General features: G+C 36.6%; 1 protein-coding gene across 2 annotated transcripts in view; it reads left to right on the forward strand.

The window, feature by feature from the left end:
* Nucleotides 1-6757: 6757 nt before the first annotated feature.
* The window catches only part of LOC136032033 (phosphatidate cytidylyltransferase, photoreceptor-specific-like), a 239841-nt gene continuing 233731 nt past the window's right edge, over nt 6758-12867 (forward strand). The window contains exon 1 of one of the 2 annotated variants that reach the window (XM_065712122.1): nt 6758-6878. The gene's annotated coding sequence lies outside the window, so the exon portion shown is untranslated. The remainder of the gene's footprint in view (nt 6879-12867) is intronic. The other variant, XM_065712119.1, reaches the window with a different exon arrangement.

Consider the following 12867-nt stretch of genomic DNA (forward strand, 5'->3'; position numbering starts at 1 on the left):
ATAGCAAAAGAGCATACAACAGGTACCAATATAAATGAATAAATATATCTTAAAATGATTAAGGCTTAAATTCAATATGCAAATCAAGCTTAAAAAAAAAAATGCTACTAATGTATAAATGAAACCCAGAACGAACAGCAATTAGATAAACAATCATAGCAAACAAATATACATAAGGTACTAATATAAATGATTAAATGAATCTTAGAACGATTGAAACTTAAATTAAATGTGCAGATAAAGCTTGAAACGAACAAAAATCACTAAAAAAAAGAGTTTGGGTACTGCCTCCTTCTCTTACTGTAAAAGTCTTAAATTTACTCCGTTATTTGTGCTTTATTGAAAACTATGCGTGTCCTGAACAGTCTTAGAAAGTACAAATAAAATCAAATTGAATATTCGATATATAATGATATTAATTGTTGAATGATCATCAGTTTAAGATTTTTTTTTTATTTATTTATTTTCATTTTCAATGCTGTAATAACTGGAAAAGAAAATGTTTTTAATATTATTCGTTTTCAGTTAAGCGGCAATGACGCTTTAGGGTTTAGACTTTTACAGTTAGGCAAGGAGGCAGTATCCAAACCTTTGTTTGTAATGAAACTATATCAAGTTTATACGCTATAGCGTATATATTTTTTATACGCTATTGCGTTGCATCTGATTTCTGAGACCACACAGGCTAATCATGACAAAATGAAAATTGCAAAGAAGAGAGAAACGAGGATAACAACAGCCAGTGAAAAACAGAAGAAAACTATTCAAATATTTCGGTTGAGACCTCCGCACCGTCGTCTTATGTGCAGAATAATAAAAAACATACAATAGTCCAAAGGACAACATAATAGTCCACCGATAATAGTCAAAAGGACAATAAAAAAAAACAAACCTCGAAACAAACACTGAAGCTAAAATGGGACTCTTTCTGGGCAACGATAAAAGGATAACTGAATAAAAAATGTAATACCGAATGTCATTTCAGAGTTTTATCTTAGAAATGTCCAGAAAAAATGGAATTTTGAAACGTCATTCAGGACTGTAGTTCTTATTCAGTTACACTTTCATCGTTGCTCTGAAATGGTGCTATTTTAGTTTCAGTGCTTGTTTTGGGTTTGGTTTTTATATTGTCCTTTGGAATTTTATCTGTATTCTGCACTGAGGACGGTTGAACGGAGGTTTTGACCGAAAGATTTGCATAATTTTCTTCTGTTTTCTACTGGCTGTTATTACCCTCGTTTCTCTCTTCTTAGCAATTTTTTCCCTTTGTTCTTTTAATTCTTAAACTTTTTGTATAATTTAGCCTATTTTTGAAGTCATTTTTGAAGTTGTCCTCACTCTAGAAATAATTTTTTGCGGATTAGCCTGGCTTCAACATATTTGTGTTGCGAGAGCAACACTTTGGTTTTGTCCCGTTTTTTTTTTTTTTTTTCTTCTATGCCGCCGATCTCGGCTTATTCCTGGAAACTGGTAACCTGTGCGGTTCTTATGGAAAGTGGGGACCTCAGGCCGGATTGATGACTATGGCATTACATTTTGGAAAACTCCGCAGAACTCTTACCTGCGGCCAAAAAGGATGGTTTTTGCTTGTCCACGAGCCAGAGACTATGGTGTGCGAAGTGAAGTGGAGTTATATAGCCTATGTCAGAGAGGAGTATCTGAAGTTGTGCAGCCAAGCTTTCGTTTCATCAAACCTTGTTTCTGCTTTCGAGTGGAAAGCTCCGTTCTAGCAGGCAGGCACCACTTTCAAATTGAAGATGGACTAAAATCTATAAGTGTTAAATATATGCGGCAGTTACCCGGCCCCACAGCCAATATATCTTCTTTGAGCGATAAATAGAAAAATTTACAGAAGCAAAAAAGCGGCATTTCCCCTTGGGTCCGAAAGTGCTGCCGTGATTTTCGCTGGGTTTATCATTTGTTTTTTCGGACTTGGGATTGAGGTAGAGAAATGTTATCAGATGTACCTCTTAAACTTTAAAAGTTCTGTCATTGCTAAAGAAATTGGAGCTTATCCTTTTCTCCTTTCTAAGTGGTGACGTTAAAAAGTTGGCCTGCGGCAAAAAATATCAACTTTTGAACTAAGACAGATCGAATTTTTTTTACGGTAATCGATAGCTCTTGATGAGCTGATCAAAGTGTGTCATCAATTTTTTGGTACAAAAATTCCTTCATGAGATATACTAGTTTGAAAGTTTCAAGGGTACTTCAGTAGTAGGGTACACACTGAAACCAAAAATAAGCCGATATTAATTGTTAGACAAGTAGAGGACTTGTAAGCAACAGTCGGCTGTTAGACCATAATCATCTTCGGCAATAAGGGGCTTACAACTTTGGCTAGTTGGTGTACTTATTATTTGTTTCCGGTGTATTTGATGGTAAGACCAATTTGGTTCCAGTGGTAAGACATGCAGGGGACTTATAAGTAACAATCGTCTGTTAGGCTACAATCATCTTCAGTGAAGAGGGGTTTGTAACTTTTGCTAGTTGTTGTAGCCTACCCATACTCACTGTAGCCTAGAATTAAGTGTTTACGCAACGGGTTCCAACGATAACGTAAAACAATGAAAGCGATGGGGGGTTTGTAACTTTTGCTTGTTGGTGTACCCATACTCACTGTAACATAGAATTAAGTGTTTACGCAACGGGTACACACGATAGCGTGAAACAATGAGGCAGTTTTGTAATAATTAATAGAGTTTCATCTATGATATTTTGATCCTGAAAAGTTACGGATAGTTATATAATACCAATTAGATTATATAAGATATTATTCCAAGTCTTGATCTGAAAAGGAAAAAGTTCAACAGGCTGCAAAGTCAATTTAGTTCCTTCTTTCGATACTATTTTTTTTTGGTATAATTGCTCGTGATGAGCTGACCAAAGTATGTTATCCATTTTTTGGTACAAAAATTCCTTCATGAGATATACCAGTTTAAGAATTTCAAGGGGTTGACAACTTCAGTAGTAAGGTATACACTGAAACCAAAAATAGGCCGATACCAATTGTGAGATATGTAGGGGACTTGTAAGGAAAGGTCAGATGTTAGCTTATAATCATCTTAGGCAATGAGGGTTTTGCAAATTTTGCTATTTGGTGTACCTATTATTTGTTTCCAGTGTATTTGATGGTAAGACCGAGTGGGTTCCGGTGGTAAGACATGTAGGGGACTTGTAAGTAACAATCGTCTGTTAGGTTACAATCATCTTCAGTGAAGAGGGGCTCGTAACTTTCGATAGTTGGTGTAGCCTACCCATACTCACTGTAACCTAGAATTAAATGTTTATGCAACGGGTACAAACGATAACGTAAAACAACGAGGCAGTTTCGTAATAATTAATAGAGTGTCATCTATGGTATTTTGATCCTGAAAAGCTACGGATGGCTTTATAATACCAACTAGATCATATAAGATACCATTTCAAGTTTTCATCCGTCACGATGTCTGCGATTGATAAGGATAACCTTCAACTGGCTGCAAAGTCAATTTAGTCCCTTCTTTCGGTATTATCGATAGCTCGTGTTGAGCTGATAAAAATATGTTATAGTAGTTTCTTCATAATTAATAGTGTCATTTATGGTATTTTGATCTTGAAAAGTTACAGATAGCTTTATATTACCAACTGGATTATATAAGATATTGTTCTAAGCTTTCATCCGTCACGATATCTACGATTGAGAAGTTTAAAGTTCAACTGGCTGTAAAGTCAATTTTGTCCCTTCTTTCGATATTCTTTTGTTATTGTTGTTTTTTTTTTCCACGCCTAGGAATAGCCTTTGATCATGTGATTACTGATCGCGTTCTTCTTTGAACATAACGTCTTAAAAGCTTCAATAGGCTGACATCTTCAGCGTTTAACCGATAACAAAGAGACAAAACCAAAGCGTTGCTCTCACAACACTTTCGCGACCAGACCGTATCAAGGACCAGACCAGATTAAATTAGAAATAGTCGCTTCCCCGGTTCGACCATCTGGGGGGGGGGGGCAACCGAACAAGATAGCTGAGAAGAATTTTATTTGCCGATAAAACAAATGATTGTTGTTCTTAAATGTGGCTTGCTGGTCTAGTGGTATGATCGAAATCGTGAAAATTGAGGTATGTTTATCTCACGAATGGGTCATTAGATCTTAATGAAACTTGCTGTGTAGAAATATTTTATGTCTCAGAGACTCCGTTTTCAATTCAGATCGGATCTGGGGACACTGGGCGTGATGGGGGGGACGGAACCGGAACCGATGGGGGGACCCGGGGGGAGCAACCGAACAAGATAGTTGAGAAGAACTTTATTTGCCGATAAAACAAATGATTGTTGTTCTTAAATGTCGCTTGCTGGTCTAGTGGTATGATCGAAATCGTGAAAATTGAGGTATGTTTATCTCACGAATGGGTCATTAGATCTTAATGAAACTTGCTGTGTAGAAATATTTTATGTCTCAGAGACTCCGTTTTCAATTCAGATCGGATCTGGGGACACTGGGCGTGATGGGGGGGACGGAACCGGAACCGATGGGGGGACCCGGGGGGAGCAACCGAACAAGATAGTTGAGAAGAACTTTATTTGCCGATAAAACAAATGATTGTTGTTCTTAAATGTCGCTTGCTGGTCTAGTGGTATGATCGAAATCGTGAAAATTGAGGTATGTTTATCTCACGAATGAGTCATCAGATCTTAATGAAACTTGATATATAGAAATATGTTATGTCTCAGAGGCTCCGTTTTCAATTCGGATCGGATCTGGGGACACTGGGCGTGATGGGGGGGGGGGGAAATCTTGGAAAGCGTCTTTGGAGATAGACAAGGTGAGTACTCTACACAAAAGTAACGAAAGCTATGTACTGTTGCGTCACCTCAGCCTTCTCACACAAATGATACGTGATACAGATATTGTCCCTTTCTCATTCTGCATCAGTGATCTGACTCCGATTCCCAAAAAAGGAAAGTCATAGTCGCAATGTTAATCCTTCCGTCCCATCGTGGTCTCTACTACGCTCTGTAAACTTTTTGAGCTCCTGTTTGTTGATGAGCTTAAACCGAAATGTTACATTTGCCCAAATTGGTTCGGTTTTCAAGCTAATCTTGGCCGTTCTCATATTCATACAGTCTGATCCTCTCCAGATAAAACATTAAACGAGCATTCGATTCCTTAATTTATTCGTCCATGCTTCTCCGTATGGCAAAGTGAGGCGTCAACCCATCAGGTGTCCGTGTTCTCGGGGATTTATATAAGAATCTTAGAGCGTGTTTAAAACTCCCATCCCGTATATCCCTGCAGTATACCCCTGTCTTCATCAATCTCAGTAAAAATGCATTAATTCTTGTGTGAGGTCAAACTAGTCGAATCCTTCGAATTTACCTGTGATTCCTCAGCACCCTATACCCGTAAAGAAAGGGATGGGTGCGTATACACCTGTCTTCATCAATCTCAGTATAATTGCATTAATTCTTGTGTGAGGCCAAACTAATCGAATCCCTCGAATATGCCTGTGATTCCTCAGCACCCCATCCCCGTAGAAAGGGACTAGACAAGGAATTATCACTTCACAAACCCTGTTCAATAATACTGTTCTGGAAACTAGGGCAAAATGTCCTCCTGCTTGCATTATTGACGGAATTGATGCGTCTCTTATTTGATATGCTGATGAGATTACGAATTTCAGTTGTACGATCTAGCACATTAAGAAGACTTTCAAAATCCTCAAAGTTGAATAGTCAAAAATTGGACTGTCTTTTAATCCCGAGAAAACTGAAGTTGTCCTTTTTAGTTGGCAAAATCCCTCTATTTCTTTCCTAAATCTGGAAGGTTTTTTTATCAAACCCGGAGACCATATTACTTCCCTGGGCCTTCCGATTGGCGCATCTATCGGCCACACACATCGTTTGCTGATAACGTACGTTGAGCATAAAATTAGATTTTCTTACGCTGGAATCACAAAAAGCAAACAAAGCTTCATACGTTACCTTCTAGCATTCATCTACAATGCCCCAGCCTATACACATCTACTTTACATTGCTCCTTTCTGGAAATTGTTTAAGGCTACAGATAAAAAGTACCTACAATCGATCTTCTTCTGATTTGTTAAGTATCTTTTGAGTTTTCCTCCTCGGACGAGAAACCGTAAAATCATCCAATTGAATAAGATTGCAGACCCAAATATTGGTGTAACATATCTCTATCCCGTTTGCAAAAAAAAAAATCACTATCCATGGTCATCAATTTGATAGCAATAGTTTGTTCATATTAATGTAATGCATGTAATGAAGAGTTTTTTGTGTCATGTATTTGAATTTTCAATTGTCTTTTTTATTCGTTTTTCTGTTTATTATCTTTAGTGATTACTCCGTCTGCACCTTGTTTTGACGGGAAAAAAATGAATAATAATAATATTAAAAAAATTCTGATTTTTTCATAAAATAAAAACAGCGGGGTAATGGGGGGGGGATAAGCTGGTTTCATAACCGGATAGTCAGGGTGCTTGGGCTATATAATAGTTGTTTTTTTCCAAATTATTAGGGAGGGTGGCAACTGCCCTCCTCAAAACAGCATCCCTGAAGAAAAGATATAATATGATAAATCTTTGGAGTTACTACATCTTTTAATTTGTTTTTCCTGTCCTTGCCGCATAACTCTTTTTCAGTTCTAAGCAAAATAATTTAAACATAACTGCTGGTGAGCATCGTAAAGCGATGGAAGCGGTAAATTTTTAGCCTACAGTTCAGATGGATAGCGGTGGAGACAAGAGCAATGCTCCTCAGTTATTCACTGAAGAAACAGAATAAAATTTCTCGAATTGGACAGGAAATAACAAAAATCTTATAGTCCCAAACAGAAAAGGAAAAGTCTTGGCGAAATAGATCATAAAGATCTCTTAGCTGGTAAATATTTTAGGTTAGGGTGAGGTACTCAGTGACAGGTGGAATCACTGTAAAATCTTCTAGCATATGCCAACTTGAAAATGGATTGTTTCACCCTTAGATTTGTCTGAATATTCCAGATAAGTATATAATTTACTTAATTTTTTAACCTTATACAACACTGTAAGTCTTAAGTACCCTAGACTAATGGTAAACAGTAGAGCAGCATTACCAGTGTGGTGCAGTTGCACTGTCATTTGCACAATTTAGAGGTAGGCCTATTGGTAAAGCTATATAGGCTATATGTTAATAGAATAGGCTATTTGATAAAATTCTAGTTAATTGACTTCTTGCTACCTCAGAAAGGGTTTAGGTTAGGAAAATGAAAATTTTAGGGGTGAGTCTACAGGCTAAAGTATGTCCTGGGAAGGTATTTTGAAGTACCCACCTTGGTAAAATTCTAGTTAATTGTCTTCTTGCTATCTTAGAAAGGGGTGAGGTTAGGAAAATGAAACTTTCAGGGATGAATCTATAGACTAAAGTATGTTCCAGGAAGGTATTTGCAAGCAACTACCTCCACTCCCTCTCCCTCTAGAGGGCTGTGACCTTTGATGACCTTTAAAAATATGTGTGTTATAAAAGTGAAACCTTGCTAAATAGATCTTCTGCTTAATTTAAGTACAACAAAATTGTTTTCAGCTTCATAACTTTGCTCAGTTCCATTTTATAAGGTTTTAAAGATATAGAAATACATTTCCTAAATTTTGAAAAAAAACACTGATATGGTTCAAAATTCTACTCAAATAACAGGAATTGGATTTTCAGAACTAAAGGCAGAGAAAAAGCAACTAGTAACTGAAAATTAAGGTAAAATGTTGTTTTGTCAAAATTTCAATAGGTATAGACCTGTCATGTAGGCAAATTTCAGGGCCCTCAAGAGGGAGAAGGAGTGGAGGTGTGTACTTCAAAATACCTTCCTAGGACATACTTTAGCCTGTAGACCCATCCCTTAAAGTTTCATTTTCCTAACATAAACCCTTTCCAAGATAGCAAGAAGTCAATTAACTAGAATTTTACCCCCACCTCCACTCCTTCTCCTTCTAGAGGGCCTGAAATTTGCCTACATGACAAAACAACATTTTACCTTAATTTTAAGTTACTAGTTGCTTTTTCTCTGCCTTAAGTTCTGAAAATGCAATTCCTGTTATTTGAGTAGAATTTTGAGTCATATCAATGATTTTTTTCTAAATTCTAAATTTTTTCCAAACCCTTTCTGAGATAGCAAGAAGTCAATTAACTAGAATTTTACCAAATATTCAGATATTCAAGAAATAAACTTACCTCTGTTATCAAAATTTCATCCTGAATCCAATTTGGCCTATGATATTCATTTCAAATAAATTTAATTTTAAACCTTTTAAGCTGTAAGTCAGGAGAAGGACATGGGGGTTATTGTTGATGATAAACTCAAGTTTGACAGCCACACACAAGCTCAAGTTACTAAAGCCAGCCAATCCCTAGGGCTCATAAAATGAACATCTACCACCAGGAAGCCATGTGTAGTCACAAAGCTTTACAAAACTATTGTACATCCATGTCTGGAATTCAGAATGACCCAAGCATCTCTTCACTATAAAATGGATGTTAAAGCACTTGAGGGTGTCCAAAGGTGAGCAACAAAAGGAGAGCATCACACCAGCTTTGCAAGACAAGCCATATGAGGAACACCTTGTATCCCTCAAACTCCCCACCCTACTTTATTGAAGGAAGAAAGGAGACACAATTGCTACTTGCAAACTGCTAGAAAACGACCTTTCAAGTCAAGTACTCTCCTCATCCCTTGCAAGCATGACAAGAGGTTGCACAAAGAAGCTACAAGTCCCCCATTGCCATTGACATGAGCACTGGCAATATTTCTCTGTATGCTTTGTCCCTTACTGGAACAGCCTCTCCAAAGCCACCATCTAGTCCCAAACCATAAATACATTCACAAAAGGAGTTGATCAGGACTGGGCCAATGCAGACTGTAGACTAACCTGGGATGCCAGACCATAGTCATGTCACACCACCAGCAAGATGTTGCACAGGAGGCTCATTACCACCTTTATCTTGCTGGACAGGTGATTTAAGGTAACTGAAGGTAAACATGTTTGTATTGACTGATAAGTACATGTTGCATTGACTGATAAGTACCTCTTCAATAAGTACCTAGTTCTTTCTTTCATTTATTGGTGATAGTCCACTCTCAGTAAGCAGAAACTTAGTATTTGTTGGTTTCCTAAGACCAAATATGAGATGGATTATATCATTTTGTGTTATTTCAATTTTTTGCAAATGGATATTTGCACAAGCACCATTAACTATGAGACCATAATCAATATGGGGTCTTATATGTGATTGATGAAATTGGAGCAATATTTTCTCATTACAGCCCCAAGGTTTGGCAAGTAGTCTTTTTTATTATTCTTATTTTTCTATAGCATTTTTTTTTATTGTGTTTGTGATGTGAAGGTGGAACTTAAGTTTTTGGTCAAGTATGAGGCTTAGATAATTAATTTGATTGTCCTCTGGAATTATTATTCCATTTTAAGTTAGCCTCAAATTAAGACTACTTTGCTTATCGTGGAATTGGATGATTTTGGACTTAGTGGATGCAATAAGTAAATCAGAATTTTGAGAAAACTTTTCAAATTGGAAAAGTGCTTTTTGCAACTTTGAATGTGCAATCTCAAAGGTGTTGCCAGTTGCCCATAATACCAGATCATCAGCATATTGTAAATGGGTGTGTGGAAGGTTTATGTCCCAGATAAATAAGGAAATAAGGAGGCAGCTCAGGACTGCACCCTGTGGAAGACCTTTGGTTATTGAAGTTTTGGGTGAAGAGGCCGAACCTACACAAACAATGAAGCTTTGGTTTTCTATGAAAGATTCCATGAATGATACAAGTTTGGGGGTAATCCATGATTTGCAAGTTTAACTAAAAGAATCTGGTGGTTAACATTGTCATATGCCTCTTAAAAGTCTAGGGATGCAGCAATTAGGACATTATTTTTTTTTATAGGGATTCATTTATTGCATTTGTTAACAATATGAAAGCATCTGTTGTGGAGTGGTGTTTTCTGAAGCCAGTTCGAGTATGAGGTATCATATTATTCTTTTCAACAAACCATAGCAGCCACTGGTAAATCATTTTCTACTTTACTTTTCCCAGCACAGGAGTAATCATTGTAGGTCTATCTGACTCAGGGTCATGTTTAGGTTTATTTTTCTTTAAAATTGGTAGAAGAGATGAACATTTCCAGACATTGGGGAATGTGGATGTGACCATGGTTATAGCAACTATAGGTTTTAGTATATATGCATGGTTATAGCAATTTAGGAGTTCCTGTTTATACAAAGGGGTAAGATTCTTCATCCATATAGTATGTATATTATCATAGCTACTTATAGCATTGACCCTGATATGTTGTATTGCATTATTCAGTTCATGTATTGAGAATGGACGCTTTATATACTCTGATTCTGGACAGAGCTGGTAAATTGGATTTATTAAGATTTGAGTGGTGATATTTTTATTTTTGATGTTGGCTTTTTTGAGAAAAGGGTAGCAAATAATTTTGTCTTTTCAATGTCAATGTCATAGTGTGTATAATCATATATTAATTCATACTGAAGTTGGTTGGGGGATGTTTTTTTCCTAAGATTTTGCTTATAAGTTTATGTTTAATTGACTTACATGTTTCTCTGGAAAGACTATTTGCAAAACTATTCTAGTAATTGTATTTAGCATTAATTATTGTTCTCTTGAGATTAGCCTCTGCTTGTAATTTACTTAAATATGTAGCAGGGGATGGTTTTTTTAGGTATGTTCTTCTAGCTACTTTTTTTGTTTTCCAAATAATTTAGCATTCTTTTGTCCACCATGCTTTAGCAGTTTGTTTAGGGATTGTTTCCTTAGGTGTTGTTTTGGGGATAGCACGATCAGCTGTATTTGTTAGTATAGATGTCATAACTTCAGCATGTGTGTCAGCTGTTACAACTGAAGTATGTGATTCCTGGGCGAGACTTAGAATTTCATCATTAACCTTATTTCTAAACATAGTACAATTTGCTTTAGTGTTGATATATTTAGGGATATGTGGCAGAATTTTAGCTGGTTTATTTAAAGAGGAAACTATTGTGAAATGGTCAGAGCAGAGATTATCAATTTTCTTTTTATAAATTTTGTTCAAAATATTTATTGACACAATTTGTAGGTCAATAGTTGAAAATTTGCCACTTTTGGTGTTTAAAATATGTTGGAGGGGTAGCAACTGCTAATTCAGTATTATTTGAAATCAAGCTTTCAATAAGCTTACCAGCTTTATTTGCTGGCTTATCCCCCCCAGAGAAGGATGTGGGCATTGAAATCCCCGCAAATAATTATGTTTTTTAACATATTACAATTAGTTATAGAGAGAGAGAGAGAGAGAGAAAGATGGGTTTATTAATATAAATAACAAAACAAAACAAGTAAATGGCCCGAAGCAAAGCTTGTTTGGGCTTACAACCCGAATACACATACAAATAAAACAATACGAAAAAGAAGAAAAAATAAAAAGAAAAGAAAAGGAAAAGAAAGAAGAAGAAAAAATCAATTACCCTGCATTTCAATCAAAACGGATTTACACTTCAAAAGAGACAAAACAAAAAGAAACTAAAACCACTTTACCAGTATCGCCAAAATAAAAACCAACGTAAAAACCAACATCTTGGCTCCACTTGAGGTCCACTCAACTATCAAAACCATAAATATTAAGGCAAAATAGCTTTAATTCCCGCCGAAATTCAAAAAAACTATCCATGTTTCTCAAAGTCGTAGGTAAACAATTCCATGCATGGGGTCCTAGATGCCGAATAGAGAATTGAGATCTACGGGTAATAGCAAGCGGACGACGAATTATATCGGATTGTCTCGTAGAATGTGTATGAATATCACTTCCTAATTCAAACATACTTTTAAAACATATTGGTAAACAATTTTGAAAATATTTATATATAAACAGGCTTCGATAAAAAATAGTAAGTCCTGCTAAAGGCAAGATTTTGCATTCTATATACCTCTTTTGTACCGAGTCTTTAAAACCTACACCATATAACACTCGAAGCACTTTATTCTGCAAAACTCGAACACGATGGAGATGAGAAGGAAATGTACTACCCCAAACATTGCAACAATATAGCAGATAAGGATGAATTAAGGAATAATATATAGTTCTTAAAATATCTCTTGGGAAAATATACTGCAACTTTCTTAAAATGCCAACATTCCTAGCGAGTTTAAGACTAATCTATATATATAAAAATAAGTTGTCTGTCTGTCTGTGGATCTGTGGATCAGGTGACGTCATGTTTCTGTGTCGGCTGACGTCATGAAATTAGTTGTCGTCATTTTTGCTTTGACGGTAACGTCATTAGACCGAGACAGAGGGAATATAAGTGACGACCGGGAACCTCAAAGAGAAATTACAGACTGGGACACCCGGACACAAATCACGACCGGGACACAGGGAATATAAATGACGACAGGGACACAGGGACACAACTACAACAGGGACGCCGGGGGCACAGGCGGGATATATAAAAGACCACCGGGACACAGGGATTGTTCGAATAGGAATTACAGACCGGGACACCGGGACACAAATGACGACCGGGACACAGGGAATATAAATGACGACCGGGACACTCAAAGAGAAATTACAAACTGGGACACCGGGACAAAAATGACGACCGGGACACAGGGAATATAAATTACGACCGGGACACAGGGACACATCATTAGAATAATGAGGTATAGATCTGAATACGGATTGTTTTTCCCATGGACAATTATATGTTGCATGTTCAAGAGTCAGTAAACCTGACAATCTATTTATATGCACAGACAATGGGACAGCAAAGAATGTTGTATATTCGCATGTTTTACGTGGTTAAAAACATATATTTATATCTATCTCTATTCACAGGT

The sequence above is a fragment of the Artemia franciscana genome, chromosome 10 (genome assembly GCF_032884065.1).
Source record: "Artemia franciscana chromosome 10, ASM3288406v1, whole genome shotgun sequence".
Lineage (NCBI taxonomy): Eukaryota > Metazoa > Arthropoda > Branchiopoda > Anostraca > Artemiidae > Artemia > Artemia franciscana.